The sequence below is a fragment of the Narcine bancroftii genome, chromosome 1 (assembly GCF_036971445.1).
Source record: "Narcine bancroftii isolate sNarBan1 chromosome 1, sNarBan1.hap1, whole genome shotgun sequence".
Taxonomy (NCBI): Eukaryota; Metazoa; Chordata; class Chondrichthyes; order Torpediniformes; family Narcinidae; genus Narcine; species Narcine bancroftii.
In genome coordinates, this window is record NC_091469.1 from 93745130 (window position 1) to 93768806 (window position 23677).

General features: G+C 40.0%; 1 protein-coding gene across 5 annotated transcripts in view; it reads right to left on the reverse strand.

The window, feature by feature from the left end:
* brinp1 (bone morphogenetic protein/retinoic acid inducible neural-specific 1) overlaps positions 1–23677 on the reverse strand; it is a 578248-nt gene that overhangs the window by 501225 nt on the left and 53346 nt on the right. For 4 of the 5 annotated variants that reach the window (XR_011356129.1, XM_069932740.1, XM_069932734.1 and 1 more), the window contains 3 exons: positions 19440–19579; positions 15551–15701; positions 10146–10285 (listed from right to left, as the gene is read on the reverse strand). The gene's annotated coding sequence lies outside the window, so the exon portion shown is untranslated. Of the gene's footprint in view, positions 1–10145; positions 10286–11436; positions 11508–15550; positions 15702–19439; positions 19580–23677 lie in introns of those variants that run through there. The other variant, XM_069932748.1, reaches the window with a different exon arrangement.

The window sequence follows — 23677 nt, forward strand, 5'->3', positions numbered from 1 at the left end:
GCTAGGCTTTTTGCTTACATACACACTACTTATAAAAGAAATGGTATCTCCAAATTAGTTATAGATACATATAGTGGGGTTAATTGGGTTAAGACATTATATTGTTAATAGTCATTAATAAATTTAGAGTTATAATTTAAATCTTTTGAATTGCACCTTCTCTTGTTACTAGTTTGTGGCTTAACAGTATGCAGGACAAGTATTTTATCTATATGAATAAATATATAAATAAATACAGTTCCATGAATATGAGAGTGTCGGTTGGAAAGTGTGAGCAGTTCCATTGGTCATTCAACATTCTCGCTGCCCATGGGAAGAAGCTGCTTCTCAGCCTGGTGGTGCTGGCTCTGCTTCTCTCTTTGCTTCTCTCATTGTTTCCTTTACTACAATAACAATTACATCTAGTCCATTTCCTACTCTTACCTTTCCCCTATCTGGAGTTAATGGTCCCTTCACCTTCCAGCTACATAGCACAACAATGGATTATCTTGGGGGGGCGTGGCAAGATGGCGTCGAGTCTAGACATGTAATCTCGAACGCTCTGGCTGGACTTTTAAGTACCCGTTTTTAACCCTTTGTTTTCAAGTTTAAACTTTTAAAATTTTAGTCTAAAGTATTAAGGAACTGTTATGGCCATTAATGGTAGAAAGATTAAACCTCAAGTGCAGAAGAAACTACATTTTCAGAGTGCTAAAGGTTTAGGGCCTAAACAGCTTGCTACAGCCTCAGGTTTAATTTCTTCAGTGCCTAAACTACAAAGATTGCCTGTGGGAGCTTAAAAAAAGTGACTACTACTCACCAAGAGAAGGACATAGCTGGAATTACCCATTATCAAGAGGAAGGTGCCTGTGCCCAAGAAGTGGATCCCGATTCTGGCAGCCTGCCTACTTTAACGAGGGAGCACGCAGGAAGATGACTCCATTGTTTGAAATGACTCAGGCAATGTTCCAACCTGAAAAGCTCGATCTTATCCTTGAGTTTTTAAAACAACAGCGAGTTGCGGGGGGAGACCAGCGTCGACCCCCCTGAAGAAGTCGGGGTGCCGTCGCTGGGAGTCCAGACTCGCAGTAGAACTGTTAAACTGCCTGTTGAGATGTAGCAGGAGCTGCAGGTACCTGGTTCTGCCACTATGTCAGAGAAAGCAGGGCTGAGCGTTTCAGAGCAACAATATAAGCAGTTAAATGCTGTCATTCAGCCTATAATGCAAGAGCTGGTTCAAATGAATGTTAGTATAAGGTCAGAATTTAATACAGTTAAAGCACGTGTGGAAGCATCTTGTAAAGATTTAAAACAATTTCAGTCTGTTTTTTTGGAATGTAAAGAGCAAGTGGCTTCTAATACAGAAAAAGTGTTGAAGGTTGAAAAATCCGTTATAGAATTGCGAGAACATGAGAAGGAGTTAGAGAGGAAAATAGACTATTTGAAGAATCAAAGTAGAAGGAATAATGTGAAAATTGTTGGTTTGCCAGAAGGTATGGAAGGACAAGATCCTCTTCATTTTTTTGAAGAATGGATCCCACAAGTATTGGGGCAAGAATTTTTCTCTGGAGGCTTGGTATTGGAAAGAACTCATAGAGCTTTAAGAAGAACATCTCTACCTGGTCAATCACTGAGACCTGTCATAATTCGATGTTTGAATTATTTGGACAGAGAAGCAATATTTCGTCCAGCAGTGCAAAATGCGAGACAATGACAGGCTCCGTTATTGATTCAGAATAGTAGAGTTTTTTTTTAAATCCAGATTTGAGTCAAGATGTCATTCAGCATCAGCGTCGATTTAACCTAGTTAAAGAAGTTTTGTGGCGTAAAGGCTATAAGCCTACTTTTCGCTATCCGGCAGTTTTGAAGGTGTTCTATGGAGACTTTCAATCTCGTTTTTTTGAGAATGATCGTGAAGTAATGATTTTCTCTGATTCATTGCCAGATGCAAGAGGACAAAGACGTAGTCCACCATTGTCTCCTAAAGAAAAATCTGGTTGTTCTGGAAATGGAAGAAATGGCAGAAATGGGAGAAATGGGAATGGAAAGAGTCCAACTTCTCTGGAAATGGGGTCTCCGAGTTTGGAATCTCTTGGATGAACAGAAGAACTTTCTTATTCTTACTTTAATTTTTATGTCATTATGATATTTTGATGTTACTCTTTGTTTGGCTGGGGAGGGAGAGATTGGCTCTAAGTTCTATTAGTCATCAGCCACTGCTGGGTGATCCACACCCAAGTTTTGTTTCGGGATTACTACCTTTTGGTAGTTTTTATTTATTTATTTATTTTTTTGATTAATTTTTCTTTATTTTTTATATTTAATTTTTATTTTATTTAGTTTTTAATTTGTGGGTTTTTTTTCTCCTATTGGAGGACCTATTTACGTTAATTTTACTTTTTATATAACAATATTATTAGTTCTTAGTTCTTCTTTTCTTCTTTCTTTGGCTTGGCTTCATGGACAAAGATTTATGGAGGGGTAATGTCCACATCAGCTGCAGGCTCGTTTGTGGCTGACAAGTCCGATGCGGGACAGGCAGATACGGTTGCAGCGGTTGCAAGGGAAAATTGGTTGGTTGGGGTTGGGTGTTGAGTTTTTCCACCTTTGTCTTTTGTCAGTGAGGTGGGCTCTGCGGTCTTCTTCAAAGGAGGTTGCTGCCCGCTGAACTGTGAGGCGCCAAGATGCATGGTTTGAGGTGATATCAGCCCACTGGCGGTGGTCAATGTGGCAGGCACCAAGAGATTTCTTTAGGCAGTCCTTGTACCTCTTCTTTGGTGCACCACTGTCTCGGTGGCCAGTGGAGAGCTTGCCATATAACACGATCTTGGGAAGGCGATGGTCCTCCATTCTGGAGACGTGACCTGCCCAGAGCAGTTGGATCTTCAGCAGCATGGATTCGATGCTGTCGGCCTCTGCCATCTCGAGTACTTTGATGTTGGAGATGAAGTCGCTCCAATGAATGATGGAGCAGAGCGGAGTTCTTAGTAATTTTAGTAGATATGTCAAAGTTGAGGTTTGCTACTTCTAATGTTCGAGGTTTAAACAGTGCGATTAAGCGTAAGTGCATTTTGGCGTATTTTAAGAAAATGAAAATTGATGTTGCTTTTTTACAAGAAACACATCTAAATGTCAAAGAAAATATGAAATTGAAGAGGGACTGGGTAGGGCATGTATATTCTTCTTCATTTAATTGCAGGGCTAAAGGAGTAGCAATTTTGATACATAAGAATTTATCTTTTGAATTACAGTCAATGGAGGAAAAGGCAGGATGTATTCTTTAATTAAATTGCAATATTTTTAGTGAATTTTGGACTTTACTTAATATTTATGCCCCAAATGTAGATGATGAAACATTTATTTCTGATGCATTTTTATATCTGGGTCAGGCTAATGATAATGTTTTAGTTGGTGGTGATTTTAATTGTGTTTTGGAACCTATATTAGATAAATTTCCAAAGAAATTTGAGAAATCTAAAATGGCAGTTCAGGTTCAAGCGTTGATGAAAGATCTTAATTTAGTGGAAATTTGGAGACGTCTTAATCCGACAGAGAATGATTTCTCCTTTTATTCAACAAGACATGAATCGTTTTCAAGGATTGACTTTTTTTTAGCATTGGCACATTTACAGGGGAAAATACAACAAGCGGAATATAAAAGTAGGGTGATTTCAGATACTTTACATATGCAACTTCTGAGAAAATTCAAGTGGCCTATCGTTGGAGGTTTAATACAATGTTGTTAAAAAATATGGAATTTATTGATTTTTTGAAAAAACAAATTAATTTTTTTTAAAGAAAATTCTAATTCTGTTCAAAGTACATTTGTATTATGGGACGCTATGAAAGCTTATTGAGAGGACAAATAATTAGTTATACTTCTAAAATAAAAAAGAATCGATTAAATCAGAGTCTTGAATTAGAGAAATGGATTGATGAGTTAGAAAAGGCATTTCAGAAAGATGCTAAAGAAGATCAGAAAATAGAATTGTCTAGGTTGAAACTGGAATCTAATACTCTACAATTTTATTAATTTGAATGCATGATTAATAGGACTAAACAATGATATTATGAATGGGGAGAGAAACCACATAACCTTCTCCCCATGTCTGCGTGGGTTTCCTCTGGGCACTCCGGTTTCCTCCCACATTTTGAAACATACCCGGGAGTCAATTAAAGAAAGAACAGGTTTTAAGGACTATTAACGCTGTTAGACGAAATTCGCTTATCACATAAACTTCGTGAGATTAATGACGAATTTTGTAAAAAGTTATATACATCTGATGGAAAACAAGAAAATGGATCGATTGATTTTTTTAAATCACAGTTGAATTTATTGACATTAAAGGATGTAGATATACAGGAGTTGGAAGCACCATTTACTGACTCGGAAATTAAAATGGCTATGATGGAAATGCCGAAAGGTAAATCACCTGGTGATGATGGATTTTTGGTTGAATTTTATAAATTTTTTTATGATAACTTCTCTACAGTGTTTGGAGATGTATTATGTCAGGTTGGAGAACATTATGAATTGCCTGAGTCTTGTTCTAGTGCTTTAATTACAGTAATTCCAAAGAAAGATAGAGATCCTTTGAAAGTATCCTCATATAGACCGATTTTGTTGTTAAATGTAGATTATAAAATTATAGCTAAAATTTTAGCGAATAGATTGGCTAAATATTTACATAAGCTGATTCATATGGATCAGACAGGTTTCATAAAGAATAGATATGCCTCAGATAATATTTTACGTGTGATTAGTTTGATTAATAGATTTCGACAATCTTCAGACCATCCGATGGTGATATCTTTAGATGCCAAAAAAGCATTTGATAGAGTTGAATGGAATTTTCTCTTCAAAGTTCTGGAGAAATTCAAGTTTGGTCCTTTTTTTATTGGTTGGATTAAGGCTTTATATAGTAAACCAATAGCTGGAGTACTGACGAATGGTTTGATTTCAGAACCGTTTAAATTGACCCGATCTACTCATCAAGGTTGTCCTTTATCACCAGCTTTGTTTGCGTTAGTGATCGAACCTTTGGCACAGATGATAAGACAAAATACACAGATACAAGGTATGAAAGTTTTAGATGAGGAATAAAAAAATTATTTATTTACTGATGATGTATTGGTGTATCTAACAAATCCAGCTCAATCACTTTTACATTTGAAGGAGTGTTTGATGCAATATGGATGTCTTTCTGGATGTAAAGTTAATTAGGAAAAAAGTGAATTATTACTGGTGAGTGAAGTAGATTATTTAGCTTATAAGAATATTCTTAATTTGAAATGGATGGATCGAATTAAGTATTTGGGTATAATTTTGGATGTTAATTATCATTTTTTATATAAATTAAACTATGTTCTGTTAATAAAAAAGTAAAACTGATTTGATTAAATAGAAAGATTTACCTACTAATTTATTGGGTAGAATAAATACAATTAAGATGAATGTTTTTCAACGTATGCAATATTTATTTCAATCTATTCTGTATTTACTTGATAATATATTTTTTTCAATATTTGAATAAAATGGTTAGGGAGATTTTATGGAGAGGTAAATTTTCAAGAGTAGGCTTGAATAAATTAACATGGAAATATGAATTAGGGGGACTACATTTACCACATTTTCAAAATTATTATGAAGCATCCCAACTTAAATTTATTAGTTCATTGATGGATTTGGAATGGCCTCCTAGTTGGGGCAAAATTGAGGTGGCAAATATTTCTGAATTTGAAATAGATCAATTTTTGTTTAGATGGGATGTAAATTTGTTGCAGCAATATAATGTGCCTATATTAAAACATTTAATGAAGTTATGGAAAAAGAAAAAGAAAATGATAGGTTCTAGGGGTGAATTATTGGCTTTGACTCCATTGTATAATAATCAACTCATTCCTTTTTCAATAAATAATCAAAGTTTATTATATTGGAGATTTAAAGGTGTGGAAAATTTGGGAGATTGTTTTAAAGAAGGTAAATTTTTATCTTTTGACCAGATGAGGGACAGTTATGATATTGATAAGAACTCTTTGTTTCTTTATTATCAAATTCGATCTTTGGTAAAACGTGTTTGGTAGAGATATGCTTTTACCTGCAATGACTAAATTTGAGACCTTTCTTATGAAGGTAGCAGAGAAGGGCTATATTTCATTTATGTATCAAATATTACAGGATGGTATGGATAAAAAGGGTTGGGATAAATCCAAAGGTAAATGGGAAGTGGATATCGGTTTTATTTTTTCCGAGGATGACTGGTTAGATATTTGTTATGATAGTGTAACTAGATTGATAAATGCATGCTATGCAATGATTAATTATAATTTTTACATCAATTATATTTAACACCTGAAAATTTTTTAAAAAGTATAGTTTTCATGAATTAGATTTGTGTTTTAGATGTGGTAACTCTATTGGAACATTTTTTCATGCGGTTTGGTCATCTATATATATACCATCTTTTTGGAAGAAAATTCAATTGTTTCTAGAATACCCGTATAAGATTAAAATATCTTTAGATCCGATAGTATTTTTATTGGGTAGTTTGCAACCTTTGAATACTTTGGGATTAGATAAATTTCAAATTGCTTTTGTATATCTAGCTTTATCTGTAGCAAAAAAATGTATTGTTAGTACGTGGAAAGATACGAACATGATTGATATTAATAGGTGGCGTAATGAGATGAAATATTGTTTAATAATGGAAAAAATTCATATGTTTTGCATGATAACTATAGTTTTTTTAATTAATAAGTGGTTGCCATATTCAGAATATTTACATTTTGATTTACGTTGATTAGATTTTAATATGTATACTTAATTTTTTCTTTCTTTTCTTTCTTTTATATATATAAAAGATAACGTCAATGTTTATGGTTTATTGTTATATATGTTACTTATCTGTACTTTGAACGAATAAATAAAGTTTAAAAAAAAACAATGGATTATCTTCTGCATAACCACACCAAATTTCATCTTGCCCTCCCTTTTCTTTTACCATTTCATAAGGGCCCGTTACCTCTGGGATACACTACCTGCCTTATTCTTCTATTTGTCAGTGCCTTATTCTTCTATTTCTCAGCACCTTATTTTTCTATTTTTCAGTGCCTTATTCTTCTATTTCTCAGTGCCTTATTCTTTTATTTCTCAGTGCCTTATCTCTCTGTGCTGCAAATGTCTGAGATTTGTAGACTTGTATGCCAAGACCCTTAATTTTCCAGTTCCACATCATATCCTACTGTACATGGTGTATGTTCTTCTCTTGTTTGACCACCCAATGTGCATCAACTTCATTTTATTGGGATTCAATTTCATTTGACATTTTCCCCACTCAATAGCCAAGAAAATCCATTCCCATTTCAGTACCAATACTGTTCATCTGAAACTTATGAATCATACCTCCCTATATCTTTGTCCAAATTATTAATGTATATGACCAACAACACCGACTGCTGTACTGCACCACTGCTCACAGGATTCCAATTGCAAAAGCAACCATCTTCTATCACTCTTTGATGACCATTATCAGGTCTGGAGTGACCCCAATCAAAAAGCATTTCTAAACCCCTGCAAGACATTTCATGTTTAGTTTCAACCAAAGACAAATGTCTGCTGCATTAGTAGAATGAGCTCAAGGCAGATTAGCCCAGAGAAGGAGCTTAGCAGCATGACAAAGTGATAGAGATGTGCTGTGTCAACTGCCATCATAAAAAGATAAGAAATAGGAATAGGAGCCAGCCATCTGGCCATTGAACCTATTCTGCCATTGAATAAGATCATGGCTGATCTGGCCGTGAACTCGGCTCAAACTGCCTGCCTTTTTTCACATAACCCTTTGTTTCCTTAAAAAAATTAATTGTGTCTTTATGATATTAAATGAGGTATCTTCTGCTGCTTCCTGGGCAAAGGATTCCACAGATTCACTACTCCCTCGGAAAAGCATTCTTCCTCATCTCCATCCTAAATCTACTCACCTAAATCATGAGGCCATGACCCCCACCAAGTTCTAGTCTCACCTACTAGAGGGTACAACATTCCTGCCTCTATCTTGACCTCACCTTTCATGACCTGTTTCTATGAGCTCCCTCTCATTCTTCTGAATCCCATTGAGTGTCACACCAGGCAATTCAATCTCTCCTCATAGGCATCTCTGGAATCAGCGTGGTGAATGTTTCTGCACTGACCGCAAAGCCAGTGTATTCTCCAAGTGGAAACCTGCCATTGTCTTTGTTAACGACAGAGAAGTGCATGAAGAAAGCACGACAGTGACTCTTATTTCCTCAGGAGTTTGTGGAGTTTTGGTATGACATCAAAAATCTGGCAAATTTCTATAGATGTGTGATGGAAAGTATGCTGACCAGCTGCATTAATACCTCTGAACATAATGCCCTGCAAAAGGTAGTGGACACATCCCAGGACATCACAAGCAAATCCCTTCCCACCATCAAGAACATCTACAGGGAACACTGTCATCAGAGATCAGCAGCAATCATCAAGGACCACCATCACCAGCAAACTGTTCTCTCTGCTACCATCAGGAAGGGGGTATAGGTGCCACAAGGTTCAGGAATAGCTGCGACCCCTCCACCATCAGACTCCTCCACAACAAACTCAGAGTCCCATTTAAGGATTCTTACTTTTGCACTTTGTTGATTTGTTTACTCTCTGTATTGCACAGTTTACATTGCTTTATTTGTGTACATGAGTACAGTGGGTACAAGTTTTTTTAAAACTGCCAAGACGTGGTAATTCAGCCTCGTATGCAGGAAAATGAATCTCAGGATTTTATGTGATGTCATGTATGTACTTTGACAATAAATCTAAAATCTTCCCCACCGAGTTCTAGTTTTACCTACTAGTGGATACAACTTTCCTGCCTTTATCTTGACCTCACCTTTCATGACCTGTTTCTATAATATCCCCTCACATTCTTCTGGATCCCAATGAGTGTCAATACAGTAACACAATCAGGTGAATCAGTGAACTGCTCGTACAAACCCTCTGAGTCTCTACAATTTATTCAGGAATACATACATACATACTGTACATGCAATACATACATATGCACTGCATTTGTATTGTTTGCCTCCATTTGTGTCATGTGGGTCTGTGTGTTTGCATGCTTTTGCACTGAATACTGGAGAACACTGATTCATTGGGTTGTACTTGTATATTCAGGTGGTAATAAACTAAATTTGAACTTTTTAGCAGTATTTCAGCAGCTAAAATCCTGATCTGACTTTTTCTGATTAATTTCTTCTTGTGAAAATCTAAATGGGGATAAGAAACTTACAACATGCAGAACTGTAGGTTAAGCCCAGAAGGACATTCTGTTCACACTATATAAAAGGTACCTTGCAATAAATAACTTCCAGTTCAGCCTCCATGTTGTCACATTTGAAAAACCAGGATATATCTCTGACCTGATTCAATCCTTTAAATTTTCAGGAGATGGTTTGGTAAATGGAGAATGTCCAAGGACTGTCATCAGTCTAATACAGCGAAGGTCAAAAATAAATATTAGAGAAATAGTACCTTTCATTGTTACTTCTATTGAAGGAGTTAACCAAATCCCTCAGAATCCTCTTTCCTTTAGATCACAATGTCACAAACATTATTTCCTCACTGCAGGTAAAAAACATTTTAGTGCAACAAATTGAAGATTGCAGGAACTCAGAACATGGTGATCTGGTCTCTATAATTAAAGATTTGTTGAGAAGTACTCCCAGTTTTGTTTTATGACCATACAAGGCTCTTTATTTATGTCTTAAGCAGCCCCTTCTACTATTTATTCATTTGCCTCAGCTTATTACAATGCCGCGCCAGTTCGTATGATGAATGAAACAAATTACACATGGAAGCACATTGTTGGAGCCTTGTCTTAAACATGATTAAATTGATTTTGCCTACAAATGTACTGTTTCCGGGAATGAGGTTTAATTTTTTAAATTATGATTTAAATAAAGCAAATAAAGATTTTCCAAGTGAAAGCAAATTCCTATCCATTAATAGCATCAGTTGTTTCATGCAGGATTTGTCAACTTCGCATTCATTGATTTCTCTAGAGTGCATGAAAATTCCTCTAGGATCCTCTGCTTCTACTATACTTTCCCACTTTTAAAATTTGAGCAAAATATTATATTAAAAAAAAACATTTATTTACCAATGGCGACTTCATCCATTTCTCCCATTCTGTCAATCTGACCCATGTGATTTGGAGGCAAGGAACTTAAGATAAAGCAATAAACAAACATAGATATGTTTGAATGAAGAGGCATTTCAGGTACTGATTGGATACAATCCCTTGGGAGAGAAATAAAGAACTCATGAGTTACTGCTCCTAGGCGGATTACAAATTGTACAAATTAGCATGAAACAGAAATGGAAGCTTATGCTGTGTTCATCATTCAGTTGTAAACTAGGAAAAATACAATAAACAAATCATGTATGTGAAATAATAATTTTAGGCAAATAGAGAGCATGAGAATTGATCACTTACTAACAGAAAAAAAAATGCAGCCCAAAATGGTTTAGGAAAAGAAAGACAGACATTAAAGAAATGACAACACTGATTAGATAGGAAATTGTCTTCTGGGGGCTGTGGTTTAACTGAAATATATATCTTACATCAATATATATTTTCCTGCAAATATTACAGTAAAGTAGGAGGTTGTAAGCTAATTAGACTGCAGGGAAGTAAATAAAGGGGAGGTGCCTAAAGCTTGGCAGTTGAAGGATGAATATTGGTCTGAGCCGATGGACTGTATGCTCATTGCTGAGGGAAATTTGGAAGGGAAGTGTGGACATCTTCCAATCATCCTTGCATATGAGAATGTTCAGGGAAAAGGACAACTTTTACACTCAAAGAGAGAATGCCAGTAACTACAGACTTATCATCCTAATATCAGTGAGATGACAGCTTAATGTATATTAACTTTGGACAAAATCATAGCATAATATGGTAAATAAATGAACCTGGGGTAGGACATCATAATAAAGTAGCATTCTAAATCTAAACCATTCATTGTCACTCATAAGCTTGTAGAGATAGCACATCCCTCCAGTGTGGCACACTGCTTTGATCAGCTCCACTCAGTTGAGCATGCCCACGTGAAAAAACTTTGGCCATTTACTAGTTTGGTCAACTTTGGTTCACTTGTTGCCACAAACAGGAATCAATCATCAATCACCATTTCTTTAAAAACTTCCAGTTCCCTGAACTTGACCTCCTCCTGTTTACCAAGGACATCCAATCACTATGCACCTCCATCCCTAGACAAAGGCCTCAAAGCCCTTCATTTCTTTCTGGACAAAAAACCCAACCAGTCCCACACCACCATCATCCTCTTCCGGCTGGCAGAACTTGTCCTCACTTCAATAACTTTGACTCATCCCACTTTTTCCAGGTCAAAAGGGTAGCTATGAGTATCCACATGGGCCTCTGCTATGCCTACCTTTTTGTTGACTACTGTGGAGTAATCTATGCTACAAGGCGACACAGGCAAGGCCCCTCAACTCTTCCTCTATTACATCAACGACTACTTTGGAGCTGCTTTATGCAGTCACGATGAGCTCATCGATTTTATCCACTTTGAAACAAACTTCCACCCCCAACATTAATTGGTCAATCTCAGCAATACTCACCCTTTTCTCGATCTCTCTGTCTTCATCTCGGGAGATACATTCCACAGATACCTTCCACAAACCAATACACCCCCACAGCTACTTCGACTAAACCCCTTCACACCCTGTCCCAAGGATTTCATTCCATTATCTTAATTCCTCTCTCTCCTATGGCAGATCATTATATATGTCTTCCTTCTTCAAACAATAAACTTAGGTCTCACCTGCATATCCTCCATATCTGCACATCTGTTGTGGTCTCCTCTGCCCCCACGCAACAAGGACTGGATCCCCCTTGTCCTAACTTACCACCTCACCAACCTCCATGTCCAAGATATTCTCCTCCACCATTTACACCACCTACTGACCATGAGACACATATTCCCCTCTCCTCCCTTCTCCACCTTTGGCAGAGACTGTTCCTTTGTGACTCCCTTGTCACTCCTCACAAATCATTTAAAATGCTTGTGTAACTTCAACAAATAACAGTAGTACAGCACAGACAAAAGTTTGACAACCCTCTTATTATTTTTGTTCCTCTGTTCCACATGTTGGCCACATCCAAAAATATGAAAATGGAGATATAAATTTCTCATGCACAGTTTTCCAATTTTATATCTTCTTGGATGTTAGCAAAAGTATGGGTGCAGACTGGGAGATCACTTTGATGAGCATCTCTTCTTTGTCCATAGTGTGGAATTCCAGTGACCACCCATTTCATTTCCCCATCCATTTTTCTTGATGAAATGTCTACCTATGGTCTCATACACTGCTAGATGGAGACCACCTGTAACTTGGAGGAACAACACCTCATCTTCTATATGGTCACCCTCCAATTGGATGGTATTAACATAAACTTTTTCAGTTTCCATTAAATTCGCTACCCCCCCCCCCCCCACCCCCAGTCATTTCAAGTCAAATCAAGTTTATTGTCATCTGATTGTACAACATGGCAAAACAGCATTCTCCGGTCTTTGGTGCAAAACATGCAGACACACAACCAGACATAACACACATTCAGATAAACAATACATATGTAGTACAAGAATTTTATCTATACAAATAAATACATTGATATTGCTTTGTACAAATGAGAGTCTCAGGCAGGTTTTCTGTGAGCAGTTCCTTTGGTTGTTCAGCATTCTCACTGCCTGTGGGAAGAAACTGTTCCTTAGCCTAGCAGTGATACTTCTGTATCTCTTTCCTGAAGAGAGCAGGTGAAAGATGCTGAGGGCTGAGTGGAAGGGGTCCTCAATGATTTTTCTCACCCTCTTCAATGATCCCAGTAGATCATGTCGATGGGTAGGAGGGAGACTCCCAATGACCCTCTCATCCACCCTTATGGTCTTGTTGATTGACCTCCAAACCATTTCTCTGCATCAATCAGTCAGGTCACTCGTGATCAAACTCCTATGGAGGTTGACATAATGATGGCTGGTCGCCTTGCCCATTTCAGTCTTCTCAGGAACTGCATTCACTGTTGTGCTTTCCTGACAAGAGTGGAGATGTTGGGTGTCCATGATTGGTTACTAGCTAAGTGAATTCCAAGCAACTTGGTGCTCTCCACTACAGAGTTGTTGATGTGTCATGGAGAGTTGACATTCCCGATCCACAATCATCTCCTTTATCTTGTTCACATTGAGACTCAGGTTGTTACACTCACACTATTTCATGAGGTTTTCTACCTCTTATCTATTGTGTGACTCATTATTGTTGCTGATGAGGTCAACTACTGTCGAGTCACCAGCAAACTTGATGACACTGATGGAGCTGGAACTGGCTATTGTGAGTAGGTAATATGAAGAAGAGTGGGCTGAGAACACAGCCCTGAACTGTGCCAGTCCTCAGCATGATGGTGCTTGACAATCTGCCATCGACCTGGTCTGACTGTGGTCTTTCCATTAGGAAATCCAGCATTCAATTATAGAGAGGCATGCTGAGTCCCAGCAAGGACAACAACTCCACCAGCCTCTGGGAAATGATCATATTAAACATTGAACTGAATTTAATGAACAGCAGCCTGGCATATGAGACATAATTCTCCAGGTGGGCTAGGACAGAGTGAAGAAACAAGGCTATGGCATCATCAGTGGAATGGTTGATTCTACAGGTGAATTGAAATGGGTCCAGTGTGTCTGGAAAGTCTGCTTTGATGCATTCTATCACCAGATACTCGTAGCATTTCATAATGGTGGAGGTCAGTGCCACTGGGTGGTAGTCATTGAGGCCTGTTATTGTTGCCCTCTTGGGTACTTGGTTAATGGTGGCTGTCTTGAACTTTTCTGTGAACGATGGACTGCTGCAGTGAGGTGTTGAAGATGTCCGTGAAGACCTCAGTCAACTGGTCATGCAGTCTTTCCCTACCCATCCACGTACTGTATGTTTTCTGGTCACAAGGCCTTGTGTGGGTTCACCTTGGACAGGGTTCTCCTTACCCAAGCCATGGTTATGCAGGGGACAGTCCATCAGGTGGATGTGGAACTTTCTTATCAAACCATGAATAGAAGATGTTCAGTCTGTCTGGAAGGGAGGTGTAATTGACCTTAATTCACAAGGTTAACATGTGATCCATTATGGTGTTGATCCCTTACCACATGCACCTTGTGTGGCCGGTGTCACACAGCTGTCTGTGGATGTTTTGTGCATACTCCGGCTTTGCCTTCGTGATTGAATGAGAGAGTTCAGCCCTGGCTGATCTTAGTGTCATCCTATACCCTGTCCTGAAGGAAGCATCACGAGCTCGGGGAAAGACCTGGACCTTTGCATTCAGCCATGGTTTCTGGTTAGCCCTGGTTGTGAAGCATTTGATCCTGGTGACATCCTCAATGCACTTGCTGATGTAGCCAGTCATCAAGCTCATGCGCTCCTCTATGTTTACATGACCATGGTAGATGGCAGCCTCCCTGAAATAGCTCTAGTCCATTGTCTCAAAGTGGTCCTGCAGTCCTGTTGTGCACCCCCACCTCACGCTAGCCACGTACTAATCACCCTGAAAAATAAACTAGTTTGGTCTGCCAGCGGTCTATATGCTTGGGTTAGCAGGACGGATATGTGATCTGAGTGCCAAGAGGGTAAGTGGGTACGAGGTGTAGCCTTTTATGCACCAGGGATGCTGGTGTATACCCATTCCAAGGTGTTCTTTCCTTTGGTGGCGAAGTTCACTTGATGTTGAAACTGTGGTAAGATCATTTTCAGGTTGGCAAGATGGAAGTTGCCAACAGCAATCATGGCACCATCAGGGTGGGAAGTGTGCGCTTCACAGAAGGCACCATAAAGCTCCTTCCTGGCTTCACACTCATCTCTCTCTCTCTCAATCAATTCTCACCTTTCCTTTTGTCATATCCAATTACAGTGACACCTTTTGGCTATTTGTCTCGCTCCTCCCCCTGCCAGTCCTCAGTCTTTATTCTGAAGCCCTCATGTTTTTTGCTTATACTTGAAAGAAGGGCTCAGGCTTGAAATGTCGGTAATATATTTGAACTCCCATGGACACTGCAAGATTGGCCGAGTTCCTCCTGTATTTCTGTGTGTTTTTACTACAATCACAGCATCTGCCAACCTTTGTGTTTCACATCCATCAGTAGAAACAGTGGGGCAGGAACAGAGGCTTCTGAACAGAAAATGAAAAGAGAAGGGCACAACACAGGGATACAATGACCAGAGTTAAATTCTTGCCTACTTCAGAAATTGAGCAACCCCAAAATAATGGCATCTTTTGTCCAATTCAAACATAGATTTTCTTCAGTGAAGCAGGTCATGGCTTGAATCCAATGCAATATTTACCCCATAGCAGGAAAATATCACACAACAGTCATAATACTTTCGACAAGTCTTAACAGATTTACTTGTAAATGTTGTGTTTCACAGTTTATTAACCATGCTCTTAAATCCAGTGAGCAAGATCCCCCTTTGTTTAATCACGTATAAGGACTTAAAATGACTTACAAGCTCAAGAGAAGCTTTGAGTAACAAAGCTAAATACCATTCCAACTCCATCTTCAAATTCACTGATAGCAGTAGTAGGCCAGTAGAATACAGGAAGGAGATTGAAAGATGGCTGGCTTGGTAGATAGGTTGTTTCTTGTGGTGAGAGAGTCTAGGACAAAAGGGCACAACTTCAGGATTGAATGGTGTCTCCTTCAAGCAGATGCGGAGAGATTTCTTTAGCCAGAGGGAGGTAAATAGGAGGAATTTGTTGCCACAGGCAGTTGTGGAGCCCAGGTTTTTGGGTGCATTTAAGGCAAAGATTGATATGCCAGGGCAGAAATGATTATGGGGAGAAAGCCAGGGTGTGGGGCTTAGTGGGAATTTGGATCAATTCATGATTAAATGGCAGGGAAGATTTGATGGGCAGAATGGCCTTTTTTATGCTCCAATGTCTTATACCTATCTTTCTCTCAATGCCAATAAGATGAAGTAAATAATCATTGACCAGAAAATCCCTGCACACATTAATTTCGCTGAAGAAGTAAGTCTAGCTAGTTTCAAGTTCTCAGGAATAAATCTCTCTGATGAACTGACCTGGACCAAGCACGTTGATACAGAGGTGGTCACAATACAACACCAGCAACCCTAGAAGGCCACAACTTACACAGATGGGAGGATGAGATGTTATTTCTCAAACTTGCATTGGGCCTCATTCCAAGAGGGCAGGAGCTACAGACTGATAGGTCAATATAGGAGTGGGATGGAGAAATAGAATGTCAGACATCAGGAGGATTAAATCTGGCTGAGATGTGGTGCAAACATTTTTGCTCCATTCCTAGCAATTGCACTGTGACCATCCATCACAAATTGTGTTAGGTTGCAAGGCACCCTGGGCTAGGTTAAATACAAGTAAGTTTATCATTGTCTTTAAACACTACCCTCGTATTTTTGTTATATTGTACTATAGAACATAGAACATTGCAGCACAGGACAATCCCTTCAAATCTCATTGTTGTGCCAACCTACATATTCCTACCAAAAAAATGTACTAAAGTCTATTTTCCTTTCATCCAAGTACCTGTCTAAATATCTCTTAAATTCCCCAAATGCTTCAGCTTTAACCACCATCCTGGCAAGGCATTCCAGACACGCACAACTTAGTAAAAAATTACCCTTAATGTCTTCTCTAAACTTCCCTCCCTTCACTTTGCAGAAATGTTCTCTGGTGTTTGCTATTCTTGCCCTGGGAAAAAGGTGCTGGGTGTCCAACTTATCATTGCCTCTCAGAATCTTGTAGACCTCTAATAAGTCATTTCTCATCCTTTGCGCTTCAAAGAGAAAAGTCCCAGCTCTGCTATGCTTGCCTCATAAAGACTTATTTTCCAATACAGGCAACATCCTGGTAAATCTCCTCTGCACCTTTTCTATAGCTTCCACATCCTTCCTATAATGAGGCAACCAGAACTGAACACAATACTCTAAGTGTGGTCTCACCAGAGATTTTTGGAGTTGCAACATGATCTCTCGACTCTTGAATTCAATCCCCTTTGAAGCCAACATCCCATAGGCCTTCTTTACCATACTATCAACCTTTGTGGCAACTTTGAGAGATGCATGGATTTGTACCCCAAAGGTCCCTCTGTTCCTCCACCTTGTTAAGAATTCCTCCCCATCACATTTTATCTTTCACCCCACCTCGCAACACCCTCCTATCTTCCCTATCCCATTCTCACTCTCTCCAGCTTACCCTACATTCACCCTTTCCTTTCCTCTTAATGCCTCCATCTCCTACCCTCAACCCTCCCCAGTCTTCTTTCCCTCTGGTCTCCTCACCTTCTCTCTACCCCCTCTCCCATCCCTCACTGCCTCTGTGATCACTGCTCCGCCCACCCGTCCCTGCCTTCTCATATCCCAGATTACCTCCCATGAACCCAACCTTACAATGTGTGTGGTATCCATTCTCCCAGCCAGCCATAAAGATCCTTTGCCCTTTGAGCCCGCAGGGAATATTTCAATCTGTTACACAAGAGAGTTTGATCAGAAGTCTAACTGGCAAAAGTGAATGGTCACTTATTACATGGTTGCCACGTGACTGAACATTGTTTGCAGGTCCTCTATCCTCATAGGCAGATGTGCTTAGACATGCTCAATGTATATCTGATTATATTGTTGGCCTGTGGATGTGCAGAGTACCATTGAGATGCAGGCTGTTGCAAGAGAAGTGAAGTTTGAGTGCAGAGGATTGCCCCATCTCATTTCATTGTGAGCTCAGTGCCTAAATCTCACAACTAAGTCGGCTTTCATGAATGTCATTTGTCAGTTGTGCCTCCTTACCCACTCTCTCTACCCTCATTCTGGCCCCATTATCTGATATGATCCTTCACACCACCCCTTCCCCCACTCCCCCGGAATCAATCATTCTTCATATGCCTTTCAAAGGCTAACCCACCCTCCAACAGTTCCCAAACTCATTCTACCAAGGTTTCAACCTTCAAATGGAGTCTAGGTGCTGCCTGCTTTAAACTTCTCCTCAAGTGAACACATTCATTGTCATCCACTCTAGCCTATCTGACCCCACCTTCAAACCTTGTAATAATTGTGAGCCTTCTTCCACTCTCTCTGATGCAGTAGACATTGCTGTCGGTGCACCTATTACATGTGTTTGCGCACAGCATCTATCTGGTTAAACGTTTATGGAGGCACAGAGGAATTTACAGGCCATCAAATAAAATGAACTCTCTCTTCTTGTGGTTGTCTAACTACAAAAGCTAGGGAATGGGAAGATAAAAATTAATTTTCCAGTCGGTTAACTGTACAACATACCAAGAGCTTGGACAAATGAGATTTAGTGTCTTGTCAAAAGCAAATGACATTTTGTTCATTTAGTGTCCTAGAGAGATCAGCAGGGATAAACACTCTTTAGCCCCATCAACCACCCATTGTCACTGATCCAATTTTATTTTCTCCACCTCCTCATCAACTCCCTCCAGATTCTGCCCCTTACCACACACTCAAGGGCAATATACAGCAGCCAATTAACCCACGTGTCATTGGTGCACAGGAGGAAAGTGGAGCACACAGAGAAACCCTGGCAATTACAGAGTCCACACGCAGAGATCACCAATGATCAGGATCAAAACAGTCTCTTGAACCTTGAGACAATGGCTCTAGCCACTGCACTACTATGTAACCAGTTCTGGTACCACATCTGTGAGGGTGATGCCTTCCACTTTGTGCTCGAAATCAAACACATCTTAGTTTTCTTCATTTCTTAGGTGCCTGCTGTGGAGTGTAGCAGTGAAAAGTCACAGAGTCACAGCACAAAAAAAAAAGGCCCATTAGAGCCTCTAATCATCAGGCACCCAGTTACACACAAGTGGTGGGTTGTTGGCCACTCAAGGTGAGAAACCTACATTGGCTGCAGGTTGCTGGCAACTGTTGTCAAAAGACTCGCACCAGGCTGGAGGCAGCTGGAGACTGGCTGAAGGAGTAGCAGGTATCAGAACCAAGATGGTATCATGGGTGCTGGAGACTTCCTGATTGTGTCAGAGGTGTGCATCTGGAGCTTAGATTGCTGATGGTTTATACTGAAGGCTGTGTGGCTATAGAGGCTGTGGGAGCACTGGAGGCAAAGCCATGGACATTCATTGACTCTAGGGGCAATATTTTTAGTAGTCAGTGTGTGCAAAAATCTTACGTTGTGCATCTTTTGTTTTCTTCTGTGACAAAAGTATGTGTGCACTGAAATGCTTGTGCACCAGTAAACTTGAAATTGTTTCAAGATCATTTCAGTAAGGCCTATCTCTCGTGGCTAATAAAACTGTATTGGCATGTTTTAATATGTTACAAATTTGATTGTATTCTACAAAATAACATATTTAGTTAAGCTTTTATTTTAGTTAACTACCTTTTGTGCGCACATTCATTTCCGTTGTGTGCTGGTTGTAAAGCGTGTGCATGCACACACACCCAGGTTAGACTTTTGCTCCTCTTTCTCTGGCTGTCAGGGGCACTGGGGAATTTTTGCTGTTAGTAAATCTTTGTGAACTGAAAGAAATATTGAGTAATATTACACATTGAGAAAGTAACACATTTGATGACATACAAGACCCACATTTTTCCCCCCAAAAATCTCAAAAATAACCCCCAGGTCTTGTATGCTAAGTTGAAATCAGGTTGATAATCGTGCGTAACATTGACAGTGATCCTTGTCACTGTGTGACAGTAGTATCAGTGACATCTATCGTTGGGGCCTAGTGGCAGGCTGTTGGTGGGGGGCGGAGCAGGGTGGTGGGATTAGTTAGGAGGATGGCAGCAGGCTGCCGACTGTCATTCCCCACACTGGTCCCACTGCCCTACTCTCACCCTGGAGAGAGCGGTCAGAGGGACCAGCATGGGGACCGACAGCGGGCCACCGGGAGAGAGCTGGCCAGTAGGACCAGCGTAGGGACGACAGCGGCAGTTTGTTTTTATAAAATGTTTCCTGCTATAGCTAAGCTGCTTTTGATTCCTGTAAATTACAACAGTATTATTACAAAGATTTTTCCTGTGTCCTCGTTGCATTTTGTCCATGTTTTAAATGCTTATCCATAAGTTCACTTAATCTTCCTATTTCCTGCTGAAATTGAGGGGTGGGGGGATGGTGTCTTATATGCACGTGGATCATATATGCTGTCAAATACAGTAATTGAATCTTGAATACCAATCCTACGTTAATCAAATTTTATTCTCCTCACATTTTCATCAATACCCCACAGTTTTATCACTTACCTACAGACTGGGAAGAAAATTACAGTGGGTTATTAACTATCTTTAGGATGCAGAAGGAGACCAGAAGACCCAGATAAAGTCTAAGCAGTCACAGGAGAATGTGTAAACTCAATATATGCAGAATCAAAGGTCAGGTTCTAGCCCAGGTCACAGAAGCTGCAAAGCAGAAACTCCACTAGCTGCTCCATTGTGTTGCTGTTCATCAACTTCAGCTCATTGTTTAATATGATCATTCCCACAGGCTGGTGGTGAAGCCGTCTTCATTAGGACTCAACACCTCTCTCTGTGACTGGATTCTGGACTTGCGAATGGAAAGACCATAGTCTCTCCAGGTCAGCAGCAGAACATAAAATACCATCACACCTCAGGGCTGAGTGCTCAGCCCCACTCTTATTCACAATACTGGCCCACAATTACATCACGAGGTCCAGCTCCAACTGTGGGCCTTATCAGCCACAATGATGAAGTGGAAAATCTCATGTTATGGTGCAAACCTACCAACCTTAGTCTCAATGTGGACAAGACAAAGGAGGTGATTGTGGACTTTAGGCAGACCAGGGTCAACCACCCTCCACTACACATTCATAACTCTGTAGCAGAAAGGGTAGAGAGCACCAAGTTCCTTAAGTAGTGATCTCTTTGGGACACACAACATCTCCTCACTTGTCGGGAAGCTGCAACAGTGATGGCACTTCTTGAGAAGACGGAGATGGGCAAGGTGGTCGGCCAACATCCTGTCAACTTTCTTCAGAAGCTCTCTATTGTGAGCGTCCTGGCTGGCTGCATCATTATGTGGTTCTGTTGCCGTAGAGCAATGGATCAGAGGACAATCCAGAGAACACTAAGAGCAGCAAAGAGGATCACTGAAGTCTCCCTCCCCACCATCAGCCAGGATCATTGTGTGAAGAGGGCTCACAAAATCCTTTAAGTACTCCTTCCACCCCACACATGACATCTTCCAGCTACTCCCATCAGGAAGGGGGTACAGTAGCATCAGCGTCAGAAACAACAGGCAGTGAGACTGCTGAATGACTGACAAGTTGCTCCTACAGTCCCTCTGAGAATCTGCTATTATTTAAAAATATTTATTTATTTTTATATATCTTTCTTTGGCTTGGCTTCGCGGATGAAGATTTATGGAGGGGGTAAAATGTCCACGTCAGCTGCAGGCTCGTTTGTGGCTGACAAGTCCGATGCGGGATAGGCAGACACGGTTGCAACGGTTGCAGGGGAAAATTGCTTGGTTGGGGTTGGGTGTTGGGTTTTTCCTCCTTTGTCTTTTGTCAGTGAGGTGGGCTCTGCGGTCTTCTTCAAAGGAGGTTGCTGCCTGCTGAACTGTGAGGCACCAAGATGCACGGTTTGAGGTGATGTCAGCCCACTGGCGGTGGTCAATGTGGCAGGCACCAAGAGATTTCTTTAGGCAGTCCTTGTACCTCTTCTTTGGTGCACCTCTGTCACGGTGGCCAGTGGAGAGCTCGCCATATAACACGATCTTGGGAAGGCGATGGTCCTCCATTCTGGAGACGTGACCCACCCAGCGCAGCTGGATCTTCAGCAGCGTGGACTCGATGCTGTCGGCCTCTGCCATCTCGAGTACTTCGACATTAGGGATGAAGGCGCTCCAATGAATGTTGAGGATGGAGCGGAGACAACGCTGGTGGAAGCGTTCTAGGAGCCGTAGGTGATGCCGGTAGAGGACCCATGGTTCGGAGCCGAACAGGAGCGTGGTTATGACAACGGCTCTGTATAGGCTTATCTTTGTGAGGTTTTTCAGTTGGTTGTTTTTCCAGACTCTTTTGTGTAGTCTTCCAAAGGCGCTATTTGCCTTGGCGAGTCTGTTGTCTATCTCGTTGTCGATCCTTGCATCTGATGAAATGGTGCAGTCGAGATAGGTAAACTGGTTGCAAATATGTCTGCTCTGCCTTTATATGTATTTGAATGTTTTTATACCGAGGACCGATGAATGGTTTTTGTCCAGTTGTACTTTACAACTCGTATGATAACAATAAACTTTAAATTTATAAAGGTTTAACTGTCAACATTAATGGGAATAAAGAAGGAAAACACTTGTAATTCAGGATCTGAGTAAGCAGTGGGAGAATCAAGTACACCAAGTCCTTGAATAATATCATCTCATTCAACGCCATTTCGTTATTACTTTGATGTGGAAAAAAAACCATACAATTGAAAATGAAATACCACGATTATTGTTTGGGTTTGAACTGAATGCTGTTAGTTGCGGCCTCTTCCAATTTTTTGGTTTTCAAACATTTATTCTTTGATTTATCCCTGTTGCAATGAGTGCAAAATATGCACCGTGCACTGATGACCTTGGCCACAAAAACCAGTTTAAAAAGTATTACATTAGAAACAAAATTAGAAGTGTTAAGGAGATTTGACAATGGACAGCGAGCTGTGGATATTGAAAGAGCTCTTGGTCTGCAACCAACAATTTGCAGTTATGCCTAAAAGATTAAAGCTAGTGCTCATAATGTAATGCCTTTATCTGCTACAAAATTAACTCATAGAAGCAGCATAATGGAAAATATGAAAAGACTTTTGAATATTTGGATTGAAGACATGAATCAGTGTAATTCTCCATATTCGCTTATGGCCATACAAATGAAAGCTTCAAGTTTATTTGAAGAACTAAAAAAAAGCGACAGGTTTCCAGTGCAGAAAGTGAATTCTTTGTGGCAAGTGGAGTTGCGGATGGTTTGAGCCTTTTATGAATCACTCAAAATTTCATAACATACAGGTGAGTCAGGTAGTGCTGACAAAGAAGACAAAGCTGCTTGCCCAGCTTTGCTGAAGAAAATTATTGATGAAGGGGGATACACACGGCAGAATTTATTTTTTTTTAATGTAGATGAAACAGGCCTTTTTTAAAAAAAAGAAATTAATGCCAAAATGAACATACATTCCTATAAAAGTGAAAACTGAACCAGGGTTCAAGGCAGCAAAATATTGCTTGACTCTCCTACTTTGTGGTAGAGCTTAAGGAGACCTAAAGCTCAAGCAACAACACCACCTATCATGCCACCCCAACCTGAGGCAAGACCAGATCTCTCGGTAATTTCTTGCAACATCACTTTAGGTGATGACGACGACCAAGCTACTACTTTGCCCTTCAGTGATGAATCACTGCAGGATCCCAGTAACCTCCCTCCCTATGCCAGCCACTACCAGTATGATTACCACCACTCACTGATTCACCAAAACTGGTGAAATAATTATTTTATTTATTTCTATGAATCTTTCTTAAATATCTGCATTCCACACATTTAATTCAATGTTTAATATTAGAAGTGTTTTGGGTCATTGTATAGAAGTTTTTTTGATGTGTATGTGACCAGAGATAAACCATAGGAACTT